Genomic DNA, 16,357 nt, shown 5'->3' on the forward strand with positions numbered 1-16,357 from the left:
CATATTTGGGACTTTCCTCTGTCCCAGGTAAACCGAGATGGTTGGTCACCCTAAATAAAGTAAGAATGCCTCATAAAATCCTACTCTCAAGGAGTCTAGTCTACTAGGAGAGATGAGATATGTACCATGAAAGGTTTAATAACAAAGTAATAATTACACAATAATACTGATAACAACATACTGCCAAAACTAGTACAAATTATTGTTATGTAGAATAAGTAATGTAGTTTTTTTAATTATTGAAGGCAATTCAAGAATTGAGTACCTACCATGTAGTAGGTAGTTACTATCTTCCCCAGAAAAATGACCTCTTTCCCAGAAAACTGGACTTCAGAGGAATTTAGTAACTTGCACAAAGTTACAGGGTCAATGAAGGGCTGAGCTGGCATTTGAACTCAGATCTTTTGGATTTTGAAATTAACAGGGTTCCCACTGTCCCAGAAGAACTTGGAAATCACAGGCTTGGCTCCTTTTTAAAACATGAAGCAGCTGAGGTCTGGACTAGCGGCCTGCACAGCACCCCAGAGCACTGCGGTGACAAAGCGTAGATTAAAACCCACGTTTCTTGGATTACAGTTCAGGGTTGATGATACCATAGAGTGACAGATCACATGGTCTGGAGCAGGCAGTGAAGGCTTGAGTGAATAATATTTAGAAGAATGATATGTGGGCTGTGGCTTGTTTTTCTTTCCCCTCTAAGCCCCTTGGTTGGCATCCGTTTCCATCTGATGTGCAGCACGGTTAGAGGCCTGGGTCTGTCTACCTGCTGGATTGGTCTTACGGTACACCAGTTGTGGCCTCTCTGGTTCTGACCTGTCATCCTGTTTAGAGGTCTGTTCTTGCCTTTAGGCTAGTGTTTGGCAAATGTGAAATTTATGACATCCTGAATTAGCATCACTTGGGATGTACACTAAAAATGTTGATTCTTGGACCCCTACCCTAGACTTTTTGAAAGTATGCCAAGAATATGTATTCGAATTATTTTTCACCATGAAATTTAAGATACCCTGCTATAGGACCAAGCACCCTTTCTTGATCTCTGTCCTAAACTCTGGAGAACATAGTTGCTTTCCTGAAGTCCTCAATCTTACCCTGACTCAACCGCTGGGATCCTGCCACCTATGAACAGGTTCATTTATCATTGATTCATTCATTTATCCATTCAACAACTATTTGTTTGATGCCTCCTATGAACCAGCCACTCTGTGCCCCAGATATCTGCGTTAGTCTCTTAATTAAGGCTTTAATCATTGCTCACTGCCTGGTTTCCTTCATGCAGCTTCTCCCACTTAAATCAAATCTCAAGGCTGCTTGGTCCTAAATCCTAAACTTGAACTTGCCTGAATGGCCTTTTTGGACATTGCTTTATCTGGTTCCCCACAGGAACCTGAAGTCCTGGTCATACCAAAATAGAGTTTGCTTTGATCCCTTCTTGTGCCTTCTCCTCAATAACCATGTTTTTTGTAACTGACCCAAATTTTATTAAGAACAAACAGGGTACTATAGCAGGACAGATGAGAGAGAGAGAGAGAGAGAGAGAGAAATTCTCCTTAGAGACAGAGAGTAGTCCATGATGCTTTACCTGAGAGAAACAGGATGACTTAATTTGATAAGGGATAAAGGATATTACCCAGAATGAAAAGACAATTGTCATGAATCTTTATGCAATGAATAACATAACATTAATGAATATAAGTCAAAAACTGTTATAAATATCAAGATAATTTGACAGGAACATAATCAATTAACACTCTATTATCAATATGTGGCAAAGTAGTCAAATAAATAATGACATTAAATTCAATAACATAATTAAGAAAAAGGACTTATTAAAGAGTTTTTAACTTTGTACCCTACAAAGAAAACAGATATCATCTGCAGGGATGTTTTCCCCTTTATTAAATATCCATGGGGCATTTACAAAAACTGGCTAAATGCTTGTCTACAGAATAAATTTCTATAGAAATTCCATAAATTAGAAATTGCATAGGTGACATTCTCTGAGCATGATCTCATAAAAGTAAATTAAAAAATAACAAAACTATAAAGGAAAAACAAGACAAAAAAGAGATTAATAACCTCCCTTAAATTAATAACCTCCTCTAATAACCTCCTTTGAGGACCAAAGGTGACCTCGAAGTAAAGTTACAGACTGTTAGAAAATAAATAAACTCACTACTTGTTAAAATTTATGACATTCTTAATGTTCTATTCAGAGATATAAAGTAAACACAACAACAATAATAATAAGTCATAAAATAAAACAAAAATATTGAACAACCCAACAAAAACCAAATTCCTGGAAAATGTAATTGAGGAAACAAATGAAAGAAAACAATGAAGAAAATTAGAAATGAGAAATAATTAGAACAAGTATGAAAAAATTATTGTTGAGTGAATGAATATTAAAAGTTAAAAATTTCGAAGTGTATACAGTCAATAGTATGCAAATAAATTTGTAACCATTGGTGAGTGGATGATGTTACTAGTATCAGGACCCATTCCCCCAGTAGCTAGCTGGGTCTTAGAGTGTCAGAGGAATCACAAGCAGTTAGAAAACAATTTGGCTTGAGGAAACTTGGAAGATTTTACAGGTCACATCATAGCCACTGGAGTCAGTTACTGCCAGGTCTACAACTGTCCCAGAGAGTGAATGTATATATATATATATGACTAAGACATTATGCTATACACCAGAAATTGACACATTGTAACTGACTATATCTTAATAATAAAAAAAACCACAATGAGATATCACCTCACACTTGTCAGAATGGCTACTGTATAATGTCTACAAATAACAAATGTTGGCAACAATGTGGAACCCTCGTATAATGTTGGTGGGAATGTAAATTGGTGCAGCCAACAGTATGGAAAACAGTATGGAGGTTACTCAGAAAACTAAAAATAGAACTGACACATGATCTAGCAATTCTACTCCTGGGTATATATCTGAAGAAAAGATAAACATTAATTTGAAAAGATGTATGCACTCCAATGTTCATAGCAGCATTATTTGTAATTGCCAAGATGTGGGAGCAACGTAAGTGTGCACCACAGATGAATGGATAAAGAAGCTTTGGTCTATCTATCTATCTACCTATCTCACACCAATATATAAATGGAATACTACTCAGCCATAAAAAAGAATGAAATTCTGCTATTTGTAAAAACATGGGTGGACCTAGAGGGTATTATACTTAGTGAAATAAGTCAGACAGAGAAAGACAAATACTGTTTTCATTATGTGTGGAATTTTTAAAGTAAGACAAATGAATGAATATAACAGGACACAAACTGACTCACAGATACAGAGCATGAACTACTGGTTACCAGTGGGGAGAGAGAAGGGGAGACGGGCAAGATAGGGGTAGAGTATTAAGAGGCACAAACCATTATGTAAAAAATAGATAAGCTACGATGATACATTGAACAGCACAGGGAATATAGCCAATATTTTATAAACTTCAAATGGAGTATAATGTACAAAACATTGAATCACTACGTTGTACACCTGAAATTAAGATAATATTACAAATCAACCATACTTCAATTAAAAAATTACCCTTCATGAACCCTACTTCAAAAAGACACCTGCACCCCAGTGTTCATAGCAGCACTATTTACAATAGCCAAGACATGGAAACAGCCTAAATGTCCATCAACAGGTGACTGGATAAAGAAGAAGTGGTATATTTATACAACGGAATACTATTCAGCCATAAAAACTGACAACATAATGTCATTTGCAGCAACATGGATGTTCCTGGAGAATGTCATTCTAAGTGAAGTAAGCCAGAAAGAGAAAGAAAAATACCATATGAGATTGCTCATATGTGGAATCTAAAAAAAAAAAAAAAAGAAGAAGAACATAAATACAAAACAGAAACAGACTCATAGACATAGAATACAAACTTGTGGTTGCCAAGGGGGCGGGGCGGTATGAAGGGACAGAATGGGATTTTAAGATTTGTAGATACTGACAGGCATATGTAGAATACATAAACAAGATTATACTGTATAGCACAGGGAAATTTACACAAGATCTTGTGGTAGCTCACAGCAAAAAAAAAATGTGATAATGAATATATGTATGTTCATGTATAACCGAAAAATTGTGCTCTACACTGGAATTTGACACAACATTGTAAAATGACTATAACTCAATAAAAAAAAGGTAAAAAAATTAACCTTCACAAAGGACAACTTCCTGTTGATTAGGGACAGCTCTTTTAGAATATAGGTTTTGGAGAAATAACTTCTATAGCATTTGAGCCATTATATTTTCTCTTATCACCAGCATATAGCATTGTCTGAGCTAATAGACTACCAAAAAATCCACCAATTACTTTTCGTAATTCCAATTTGTTTATTTGCAAGCGCTTTGAGTTTTGTACTGCCTCCCTGATGCGGAGGGTTAGGAAAGGGTCAATTTTATAAATCTAGCACATAACGATGATTTACTGATCCTGCCCTGGGAATGTATAAAACATCTTGGGGTGGCATTATCTGCAGTTGGTCACCAGTAAACACAAAGAGGCAATCCATTACTAATTGGTAGCCTAGTGGTTCAAGGAAAGTTAATGCACCCTCTAAAGTGATTTGCTTCTATAAAGTAATTGGTTTATTGACATTTCATGTCTGAATGTTTGTGAAGCCCTTGATGCTAATCAGAATAAATGTGCTGAAATAATCTTTACTAAACTGCCAATGACATTTTACATACACCCCTTTTAGATAAAAGGCCTCTAAATTCAGTAATTTACAGCATGTTTTACAACAAATGAAAACATTTATTTTTCTGATGTGAGCTGCTGTGAAGGGTAGCATTTTCCACAGGAAAGTGATGAGATACATAATAAAAAGTCAGTGACCAAATGGCTTATTATTTAAAGAGAAATGAGGGGACATAACAGAAAGGATAAGGGCTAAGATGGATACCATATTTATAAGATCATGATGTTTTCTATTGTCTGCTTTGTGCAGGGCTGAGACGATAACAGTGAGGTTTTACATCATTTAAATTAAGTTGTCAACTCAACACCTTAGACAAAGGCTTCCTCTGAACCCTTCAGTGTGCTGTTAAGATTGCCCAGAAATTTCCATAGTGACATGGTAATAAACACTACTTGCCAGCCAATGAATTTGTGTGAACATGTGTTAATCCTGAAATAATTCCTTTTTTTTTTTTTCCTTTTGGTCTGTTGGGTAAGGTCTCACTCCTGAGCCCGCTGTTACATGGGCTTCATTTGAGGCAATCCAGAAACTGAAGATAACTGGAGACAGAGCCCACTTTCCAAGGGGGGAAATCACTTAAATAACAGGTTAATTCAAAGGACCTTCTGTTCTCTGGTGTCTATGGAGGCAAAAGCGGAAAAACAAAATCCACACTCCTCTTCTAGCCCCTCCCTGCCAAAAAAGGCAATAGCCAAAGCACTGTGGTCAAAACTCATGACACATTAAAAATAATTCTTCTTCCAAATTGTTGACCTCAAAATTGGGGGTTATGATGTAGTGTGGGGTTCTCACAGTGTGATTCCTAGACCAGCAGCATTACCAGCACCTGGGAACTGATTAGAAATGCAAGTTCTTAGGCTTCACCCTGGGCCTACTGAATCAGAAACTATAGGGGTGGGGCCCATCAAGCTATGTTTTAACCAGCCCTCCAGGGGATTCTGATGCAGGCTCAAGTTTGAGAACCAGACTTTGCACTTAGATGAATCTGGGTTAGAATGAGGCTCCATCACTTAATATATGTGTGATCTTCTGCAAGTTAACTCCCTCTCCTCAATTTATTTTTATCTTTTGTATGTTATTTTAAAAGTTAACTGTGCCTGGTTAAAAATTAAACCACATAAAAAGTCTTAAAATGAAAAAAGCTTCCCTTCCCCTAGCACTTCTTTCCAGAGGTAAATGCTTTGAACCAGTTCTTTTTTTAACATGTTTTTTCCGGTGTTTAATATTATTATTTTAGATAGTAAGCATATAATTGTAGTCCTTGCTTTATTAGCATTTTATATAATCTGTTATCGTCCCACTCTGAAAAATGAGGGATTTAGCTCACTTATGCCATCTGATATTACCTGATTTTGTTATATTATTATTTTCACATAACCTAGGTTTATACAATTTCATTCTGTAACTATAATTTCCTTCGACTTGGCCTTTAGATTAAGTCTAAAATATTAAAGCAAATAAAATAGTACTTGCACTATTAGATTTATGTAACTATTATTCACTGCAGGAGATTCCTCCTGTAGAAAAATTCATGACACCAAACTCAAGAGAGGATTTTAAAAGCATCAAATTCTAGTGCTTCTTGCAGATCATGGTCAACTGCATTTGCTCCGTCTATTTCAAGTTTTCATATGTAATAGTCCTTTTTTTTGCTAGAATAACTTTTGTAAGGCATTTTTCATACAGATGTGTAGGAGGCAAATTATCTGCATTTTTGCGTGTCTGAAAACGTATTTTATTCTTATATTTGTAGTATAGCTAAGCACAGATTACAGGTTCCTAATCATTTTCCTTCAGAGTTTTAAAAGCATCATCCCACTGTTTCTCAAAGTTATTTTAATTTCTTTTTATTGTTGGAGTTCTGAAATTATGATAATTCACCTCTCTCACCATGGTTCCTGCCATCCAATTCCTCTCCCACAGGTAACTGTTACCTCTCTCATATGTAACCTCCCAGAGTTATTTTATGAATATGCTACTAAATATATATATATACTCGTAAAAAAAAAACCTTCTATATTATTTCCCTCATCTTTTTTTCTAACAAATAGTAGTGTACTATATTTCTTATTTAACATTATATCTTGACAATCTTGCCTCATTTTTTTAAAAACAACTGTATAACATTTTTTTGGCTGGATGTGCCTTATTTAACCAGTGCCTCTTTGAACTTTTCGAGTGTTTGCAATCTTTTGTAACCACAATGTCACAATGAATAAGCACGTACAAATGTCTGTAGATAAATTTCCAAAAGTCATGCTGATGGCTCAGCAGATGTGAAAATGTGTTATTTTGAGAAATATCACTAGGTTACTTCCATGAAGTTTTACCAATTCATACTCTCAGCAGCAACATATGAGAGAACTTCTTTTCCTCTCATCAATACAACCAAACATGTTGTCAAACTTTTCAGTATCACCAATCTGATACGAGAACTATTGTATATCAACATAATTTTGCATTAATTTTCTTTTGAGTGAGATTGAGCCTTTAAAATATGTTTAAGAACCATTTGTATTCTCTTTGCTGTGAACTATATGTTTAGAATGTTTCCTGCTTTTCTATTAGATTGTTAATCTTATCTTCTTGATTTCTAGGAACTTTTTACATAGTAGGGAAATTAGTACTTTATGGTATGAATTGCAAATATTTTTCTAAGTTGATGGTTGTCTTTTTGCTTTGGATTATAGATTTTTCTCAGTACTTTCTTTTATGGATTCAGGATTTTTAATCTTTAGAAAGTTTACCCTCTTCCCCCAAGACTATTAAAATATTTTCCCATCTATTTTCAGTTTAATTTTAAAGTGAAAATATCCTTTCAAGTTGTAATTTATTTTGGTATAAGATGTTAAATACGGATTAAATTTTATTTTAGTTTTTAGATGGCTACCCAATTGTCTAATTAAAATTCAGAATAATCCATCTCTTTCCTATGGATATAAACTATGACTTGTATCAGAAAGAAATTTCCATATGTAGTTCACCTACTTCTACTGTGTTCCATTGATCTTCTAAAGTATTTTGTCTTTATAATATGTTTTAATGTCTGATAGTGCAAGATCGTTTTATTTGTGTCTATTTTCTGAGTTTTTATATATAATCTTGCTTAATTTTTTCAAATAAAGTTTAGGGTTGCAAATGAAATTTCTGTTATTATTCTTCATGAAACCATATTATTTAGGGAGAATTGACATTCTTATTATAACAGACCTACTAATCATAGAATACAGGCTGTCATTCCATTTTTCATACTTTTGTATTTTCCACTGGAACCTGAAACTTTTCAATTACATCTTCTGTTATGTTTACTCCTAGGTATTTTACATGTGTGTATAACTACTGTAAATTGAGGTATTTCCCTCTGTTTCCTCTAACTGCTGTGGTTTGTAAATGGGATGATTATTTGCATACATTACTTTTATACCCAGCCACATTACTGCATTCTATCATTATTTATAAACGTTTTTCAGTTGATTCTCTTATTGTTCACAAGTATATCCTGAAACCAGCTATAAATAATGATAATATTAACTCTTCTGCAATTTTTATACCTTTATTTTAACTCTCTAGTCTATTTTTGTATTGCCAGTGCCTCCAGAGCTATGGCAAATAATTGTGGCAATAGTGGACACTTTTGCTTTGTTTCTGACTTTAATGGCAATCCTTCTAGTGTTTTCCATGTATGAGATACATAGTTTAATCATGTTAAATGTCCCAACTGATTTCTTTTAAAAAGAATCTTTTAAAAATTCTTGATGATATTTCTGGAGATGGATGGTGGTGATGGCTGCACAATAACGTGGGCATACTTATGCCATTGACTTGTACACTTAAAAATAGTTAAAATGGTATCTTTCATATTATGCATATTTTACCAGAATAAAAATTAGTCAACAAAAAATAACTCTTGATGGAGGTTGAATTTCACCAAATATCTTTTCAGCATCTATGCAGATGATAAAATGATATTCTTCCTTCTTCCTTTAACAAGAGGCAATATAGCATCGTAGAGAAGTGCACAGGCTCTGAGATACCTTGCCTATGTTCAGATCCCAGTTCTGCTGCTCTCCAGCTGTGTGACCCTTGGGAAGTCACTTAAGCTGTGTGTGTCTGTTTTTTTCTAAATCATGATAATAATAGTGCCTACCTGCTAGGGTTTCACTGGGAATGAAATAAATTAATATATGTAGAGCATCTAGAACAATACCTAGTGCATAGGAAGTATTACATGAGTTATTATGGTGGATTATTTTAATAGATTTTCCATATTCCAGGTATAAAACCCCAATTAGTGATGGAGAATTACCCTGCAGGATTCCATATACTAATATCTTCTTTAGGATTTTTCACTGATAGATCGTATGTGAGATTGGTCTCCAGTTTCCTTATTTGTGTAATCTTTGTTGGGTTTTGATATCAATGTTTATCTTGGTTCATAGAAAGAATAAGGGAAATTTCCTTGTTTTTCTATGCAGTGGGATGTTTAAATGGCACTTGAATTAACTGTTCTTTAGCTCTTTACTCCTCTGTAAAATCAATGAAGCCTAGTGCTTAGTTGACAAATTTTTCAATTTTTTTTCTACTTAGATTTTTCTAGAACTTCTGGCTCACATTGCCTTATGAAACCATTACTTACAATACAGTTTTTACATGTACTTGTGGGCATTGGTCAGGTAGCCTGGTCTGTGGGGAGCTCTCCTACTTGCCAAAATGAGAGAGGATTTACTTGGGCAGTGGAGGGATTTAGTTACTTCTTGGAACAAATATCTTGGTTGGCTTTATTGTCTCCATGTCTGTTTTGGGGAATCTGGATTTTCCCATTCTATTTTGCTTTATTCTTAGGCCCCTGTACCAGGAGCCCAGGAGAGACAAGGGGATTCTTTTCTTTAACATTCCATTCTCAGTGTTGACTGGGCACTAGAACTCTCTGATGTCTCTTCCCTGTGTTATTGTCACTGACCAGCTATGTTCATTCTTCCAAGGCCATGCCTGATCTTTGCGGGTCCCCGTGGGTCCGAGCTCCTCTGGATTGCCCGTGCGAACAGCTGCTCCTACCACTGCTGTTATGGGCTATGGCTCCCCCTGCTCAGTTTTCTCCATTGGTCTTGGTTCTAGCTCATTTCAATTTTCTGCCATTTCCTCAAAGTTTCTGGTTTGTTCTTGTTTCTTTTCTTGCTTATGTCATAGCTATGCCTTCCTCCTTGAAAAACATTCCTTTTCCTATTCTCTTCAGGACAACGGCCATTATAATTATAGCTAACACACAGTATGCTGCTCACCCTTGTAAGACTTAGCACTCTTAGCCTTCTACATGCTTTACCCATATTAACCAATTTAATCCTCACGAAACTCTAAGAGGAAGAAACAATTATTATCTCTATTTTATAGATAAGTAAACTGAGGTAGGGGAAGAGAAAACACATAACTGGATAATGCACTATGAACTTGGGCATTTGAGCTTCCAAGTCCCTGCTTATAACCACCATGCTCTACTGTTTCTTACTGTTAAAAAGCAGTAAGTTTTGGTCCTTTTACTTAAATTCACTGGATCTCAGTTTCCTTATCTTCAAAATGGAATTAGTAATATCTACCTCCTAGTTCCACTGTGGGAAGAAAATGTTCCACACAGCACTTTGCACACATAGCACTGTATAAAATTTATCCTTTATACTTGAAGGTTTGGCTTTGGCTTGCAGTCACTCTAGACTTAGAATTCCTAGGCTCTTTTATCCCCCTTCTCTGGAAAGGGACTCTTCTCATTGAAACCTGAATCTTCAATCATTTGGAAAGCATTTTCATTAACATCACTTGATCGCAAGCATCACCCCTCAATTTCACCATCCTTGCTGATGTTAAGGCTATATTTAGCTCCAATTTTCTCACTCTGCCAGAATGTGTCTAACATTGCCTTATTTAATTGTAGTATTTTACATTTCTGTGTGTTGTTATTATTATGTTTTATCTCCAGTGATTTTTTTTCTTTCTAAAAGTCAATGAGGTAATTTATTCAAGATAAAGCAGCTCACTCCGTCAAACTTTTAACGTGCAGTTAGAAAAGCACTGAGATCCCTTCTGGTGCTTGGAAATGTGTTCATTTCACTAATAGACCCCTTCCTTATTGGCAAAAATTATACGTGTTATGTGTCTGTCTCTTTGATTTACAGCTAGGGCACTCAAGGTGCTGAGCAGGAGGTCATTTGAATAAATCAAAGTGATATTTCCAGGCTTCTTGCTGTATGCCTATGCAAAAAGGTAGGTGCTACCCTCCACTCAGACTCTACAGGACTCCTGGGGAATGGAAAAGAAGGTATTTATTGCTTTTGTCCAGCTAGGGTAATTTTGGGGCCAGTGCTCATGCAGTAATTCTCGACCCTACCTGCTCATCAGAATCACTCAGGAGTTTAAAAAAATCCTAATGTCCAAAGCCCCAGACCAATTATATCTGGATCTCTGAGGCTTGGCTACAGGCATCAGTAATTTTTTTTTTTCTGCAGTGCTCAGATGATTCTACTATGTAGTGAAGGTTGAAAAATCAGTGCTCTAACTCCTTTGATCCTGTCAAATTTAGCTTAACATTAAGATGCTATGGGAAAGTATTAGCACTGATGGCTAATAGGTGGGAAAAAATTAATTTGTAAACCCCCTGCAGAATTATTGCTAGGTACCCATTTCTAAGGACAGAAGAATAGGTAATGAGGTATCTTCATGATGCCTTCTAGTTAGAGGGCACTCTGGCAGCTTTAAAAAGCTTCATTTTAAATAAGGTCATTCATAGTGCACATGAATTAGCAGTCACTGTGGTGGTGGTGGTGGGGATCATCTTTTATTTCAGCATGTCATTTTCCAACCTTCTTGATACTTGTTCAGTTCATCTTTTTTCAGCTGCCTAGACCTTACTTCTTGTTTGGTGTGGCTTACTCCAGGTCTCTTTTCTTTCATTAGGGGAGTGGTAGCCTGCTCACAAATCTAGTCCCAAATGTCTCTTATTCTCTAGGACCTGCCTTCAAGTTCTGTGCTTTTAGGTTCATCTGCTGACACACGTCTTGCAGATCTCCCAAGTCTTGAGAAAATTCCTTGTGGGCCTTTTATCATTCAGGATGAGAAGTCAAGTGAAAAAAGGACCAATGTTTGTGGTCCACTGTGAAAGCTAATGCTTTCTGTCTATTACATATTTTGAGGTAAGCCATGCTACTCTTCAGATGTGATGATTTCCCTTCTAAATGTTTCTTTTTAAAGACTGAGATATAATTAACATATAACATGTGAAATTTAAAGGTGTACAATGTGTCGCCTTGATACACTTACATACTGCAATATGGTTACCACTGTAGCTGTAACTAACACTTCTATCATGCCACGTAATTACCATTTCTTTTTTTGTGGTGAGAAAATTTAAGTCTTTTAGCAATTGTGAATCCATCCCTTCCTCCTTGTGGTCTTAAATCGAGATTATTACCAGTCTCCTGACTGGTATCTTTTAAATCCAGTCATCTATGATGTTGGCAGGGTGGTTGGGGTCAAATGAAAATATATTTCTACTGTTCTGCTTTGTGCTTAAAATTAACCCTTTAACACATCACCCTGATGATGTCCATGTATTTTTAACACGGCACTCAAGGCCCTGTGTTATCTCCCTTTGTCTACATCTCTATCCTCACTTATTTTCCTTAATTTTATTTTATTGAGTTATAGTCAGTTTAAAATGTTGTGTCAGTTTCCAGTGTAGAGCACAATTTTTCAGATATACATGAACATACATATATTCATTGTCACACTCTTTTTCACCATGAGCTACCACAAGATCTTGTATATATTTCCCTGTGCTGTACAGTATAATCTTGTTTATCTATTCTATATGTACCTGTCAGTATCTACAAATTTCAAACTCCCCGTCTGTCCCTTCCCACCCCTCTCCCCGCTGGCAACCACAAGTTTATATTCTATGTCTATGAGTCTATTTCTGTTTTGTATTTGTATTCATTTGTCTTTTTCTTTTCTTTTCTTTTTTTTAGATTCCACATATGAGCGATCTCATATGGTATTTTTCTTTCTCTTTCTGGCTTACTTCACTTAGAATGACATTCTCCAGGGACATCCATGTTGCTGCAAATTCTACCCTCACTTCTTCTCACTCCTGACAGCACACTTCATGCTTGGATCTCAGTGCAGTTTAACTCAGTTGGCCTTTCCTTTGTCCTTTCTGTCTGCAGTGACTTTGCCTGGCAGAATCCTACTATTTCAGATTCTACCTCTCTCTGACGCCCTCAGAGAACTAACCAATTCTCTATGTTACTCAAACACACTGAACAGATTTTGACAATTGTACTTAACATATTGTTTTATACTGATTTCTTTATGGATTTGACTTTCCTGTATTAGTGAGTTAGCTCTTTAACGCAAGGGATTATGTCTTATTCATTTTCTTTCCACAGTGCCTAAAGGTAAGTACTCAAGAAACTTTTGTTGAATTAATGACAAAAAGTGTGGATCTGTTTTTTTAATTGTATGTATATACTGTATCTTGTTTGAGGCCCCTGGGAAGCCATTTATCTCAGATCTTAATAGGAGGAAAAGCTGAGCTGCTTCTGTGAAATAGATTTGTCTTAGCTTACTGATAATAATATCACATAACTAGTCATAATGTTCATCAGACTTTAAAGTCTATTCTTCTGCTAAGGTATAAACTCCTTGAAGTCAGGGACCATATCCCTCCTGATCACTATTATATTTCCAACTCTAACTCAGTGCCTGGTACAGAAAGAGTGCTCAACAAGTACACAGAGTAATAAATTCCATATCAAATTACAAACAATAGTATACAAGAGGGAGGCCATGAAGGTGACTGTATTAGGTTGGATTCCCTAGAAGCAGAGCCTGAGACAAGAATCTGTGTGACAGTGGTTTAGCAGGAACTGATTCTAGGAAAAACCACCAGGGAAGTGAGACCAGGAAGGGAACCAAGTGTATGGAATCAATGTAACACAGGGAAAGTTCTGGAAATAGTATATAGTCACTTCACTGTTGTCCAATCAACTCAAGTTCAAGGATGCTGGAGTATTTGTCCTCTCTACCAATCAGACATAGGTTAGGGGCTGTGGAAGGAGGGCATAAATCCTCAGGCACTTCTGCTTTTCCATGCACACAGGCAAAGCAAGTTCTGACAGCCGGAAGGCAGTTTGCCAACAAAGACACACAGGTGCTGGTTGTTGGGAGGGGAAGCATGTCCATCAGGAGCAGGTGTGCATGACAATGGTATGGGCACAGCACTGTCAACACATGCTGTAATGATTATTGTCTAAATCTAGACATGGAAATTTTCTCCAGGACTCTGGATCATTTGGGCCATCCAGGGATCACTCCTAGACCACTCCTACAAAACCAAATGGCTCTGACTCTACCTGAAGCAGAAAGAGCAGAAGCGGAGAGGCCAAAGTTCAGTGAAGTCATCCTGAAGTGTCCTCAGTTGTCCTCAGTTATGAAACCAGGTCCCTTCAAAATTGAGGTCATGGGAATCACAAAAGTGGACAAGATGATTAAGCTTAAGTTTTAAGGCAAAGGATTCACCTGTTCTTCCAGAGTAAAAGCCCCTGGCTTAGAGCAAGGAGACCATGTGGAATAAATAATCACCATTAGGAAGCCCTCAGATATATGAAGCTCTGATACCTTCACTTGCTGCCATCAGTTTCACTTCAAAGGGTATATTAATCACTGCTCATCATGTTAAATGCAGATTCTGGGTTAGCAGGTCTGGGCTGAGGCTCAAGATTCTGCATTTCTACATGCTCCCAGGTGATACTGATATTTCTGGTCCAAAGACCACAGTTGGAGTAGATGTGGGTCCTGGGACACATTTAAAAATGAGAATACAACACAATAAAAACAAACACGAAAAGAACCTAAATATGTGATTTGAGGTTTAGGAAGAAAGAAATCCAAAGGAGGCTGCTACCGCTTTTTAGCTTCATTTAATGTCCCAGGGACTGCTGATCTTGTTTCCCAGAAGAGGGACTTTAAGAAAAGATGTTCTCAGGGAACCATTAATATATGAAGTTAAAAGCCACTTAGTAGACCATCTGCTAACATGTCCCCAGCTGGAATGAGCAAACTGAGTTATTAAGGCTATAATTTAGCAAATTGTGTTTTGTAGTCTCCATATTACCCATCGGCAAGGCCTCAGAAGTGGGAATGATGCAAAAGAAGGCTTGGCATTTGCCTTCTTCAAAGTGGGTGAAGGCTTATGTGGATGAAGATTCCTATTTCATAAAAGCCACTTTGCTTTCTGACTCTGATACTAGAGTAAGTCCTCCATCATGGTTGTGAGCCTTGTAGGCTGTGCCTGCATTAATAGGTGTTCATTACTCTGGGTAATTAAGACTAAAGAGAGGAAAACTGGCCATATGCTACATATTATTCTGAGTTCCTCCAAGGTCTCCTGCTTCTAATCGCACTCCCTGGTTTTTGTCTCTTTTTCATAACATTTATCACAGTGGCTTGAGCCACATCCATTGTACATGGAGAGGTCAGGCATATTTATTTTTCTGCAGAGGCCCTACTCTGGGAAAAAGTGACTACAGTGACTTATGTAGAGAACAGAAGGGCACTGAAACCACCTGAAGTGGGGAAAGATTAAAGAGAACAACACATCATGACTCATGGATTTGGGCAGATGAGCTTAATTATTTGGTTGGGGAGTTATTCTGGATTGTCTGTGTCAACAGGCGTCACCACCACTCCTATCTAGGGCAGATAATTGTATTTCCCAGAATATTCTTTCCTGTATCATTCTGGGTTAGAGTTTGCTAAGAAGAGGTACTGCTGTGAAATTTGGAAAGTGGAGATGAAAGAAGCTATACTTCTTGGTATATTGTGGAGCTTAGATATAGCAGTTTTGTGAAATGCAGTGGATTTTGCTGATTTGGCAGTGTTACAGAACTTTCCATGAACTCCCCACTTAGGTGGCCAGAATGGTGGCTTCTCAGATTTCCTCACTTCCTGTTTCTCAGCCACTTCACCCACTTCAATGCTCTAAGTGAAGTCCTTAGATCTTCTGTCTTCTGGCTACAGTCCCTTAAAGATCTTCACTCCCCCAGCCCCTCCTGTGTTTGTATAAGTCTTGATTTCCATGTTAAAGTCTCTATTCTTGTAATAAATGTGGTGCCCCTGCTTTCCTGACTAAACCCAGAGTGGCACAGGAGTTCTTGAATTTATTGGATTTCTAGTGGATTAAAAAGATACTTAAATGTTTTGATGAACTTCATTGGGGCTGAGTGCTTAGTATCTTTTGTTTTCTCCCCATTTTATCACTTCTTTCCTCTCCTGCTGGGCTAGAAGTGTCACAGATTGGGTTCCTGAAGAAGCAGACCCTGTGACAGAGCTTGATGTGCAGGATGCTTATTAAAGAGTTCCCATGGGATAAACACTTGTGGAAAGCAGAGAATGGAAGCCGAAGTGAGTAAAGGGGAAGTCAACTTTCATGCAGGCCAAAGGGCAGACGTAGCCAGCTCCATGAGGAGGTCTGGAGGATATAGGACCCTTCATACTTGTCCCTGTCTGGCTAGACCTTAATTTTCTGGCACTGATAAGTCATTGTATATAGTCCACTGTGGGAAGGAGCATAAAC

This window comes from Camelus bactrianus, chromosome X (genome assembly GCF_048773025.1).
Source record: "Camelus bactrianus isolate YW-2024 breed Bactrian camel chromosome X, ASM4877302v1, whole genome shotgun sequence".
In the NCBI taxonomy this organism is placed as follows: domain Eukaryota; kingdom Metazoa; phylum Chordata; class Mammalia; order Artiodactyla; family Camelidae; genus Camelus; species Camelus bactrianus.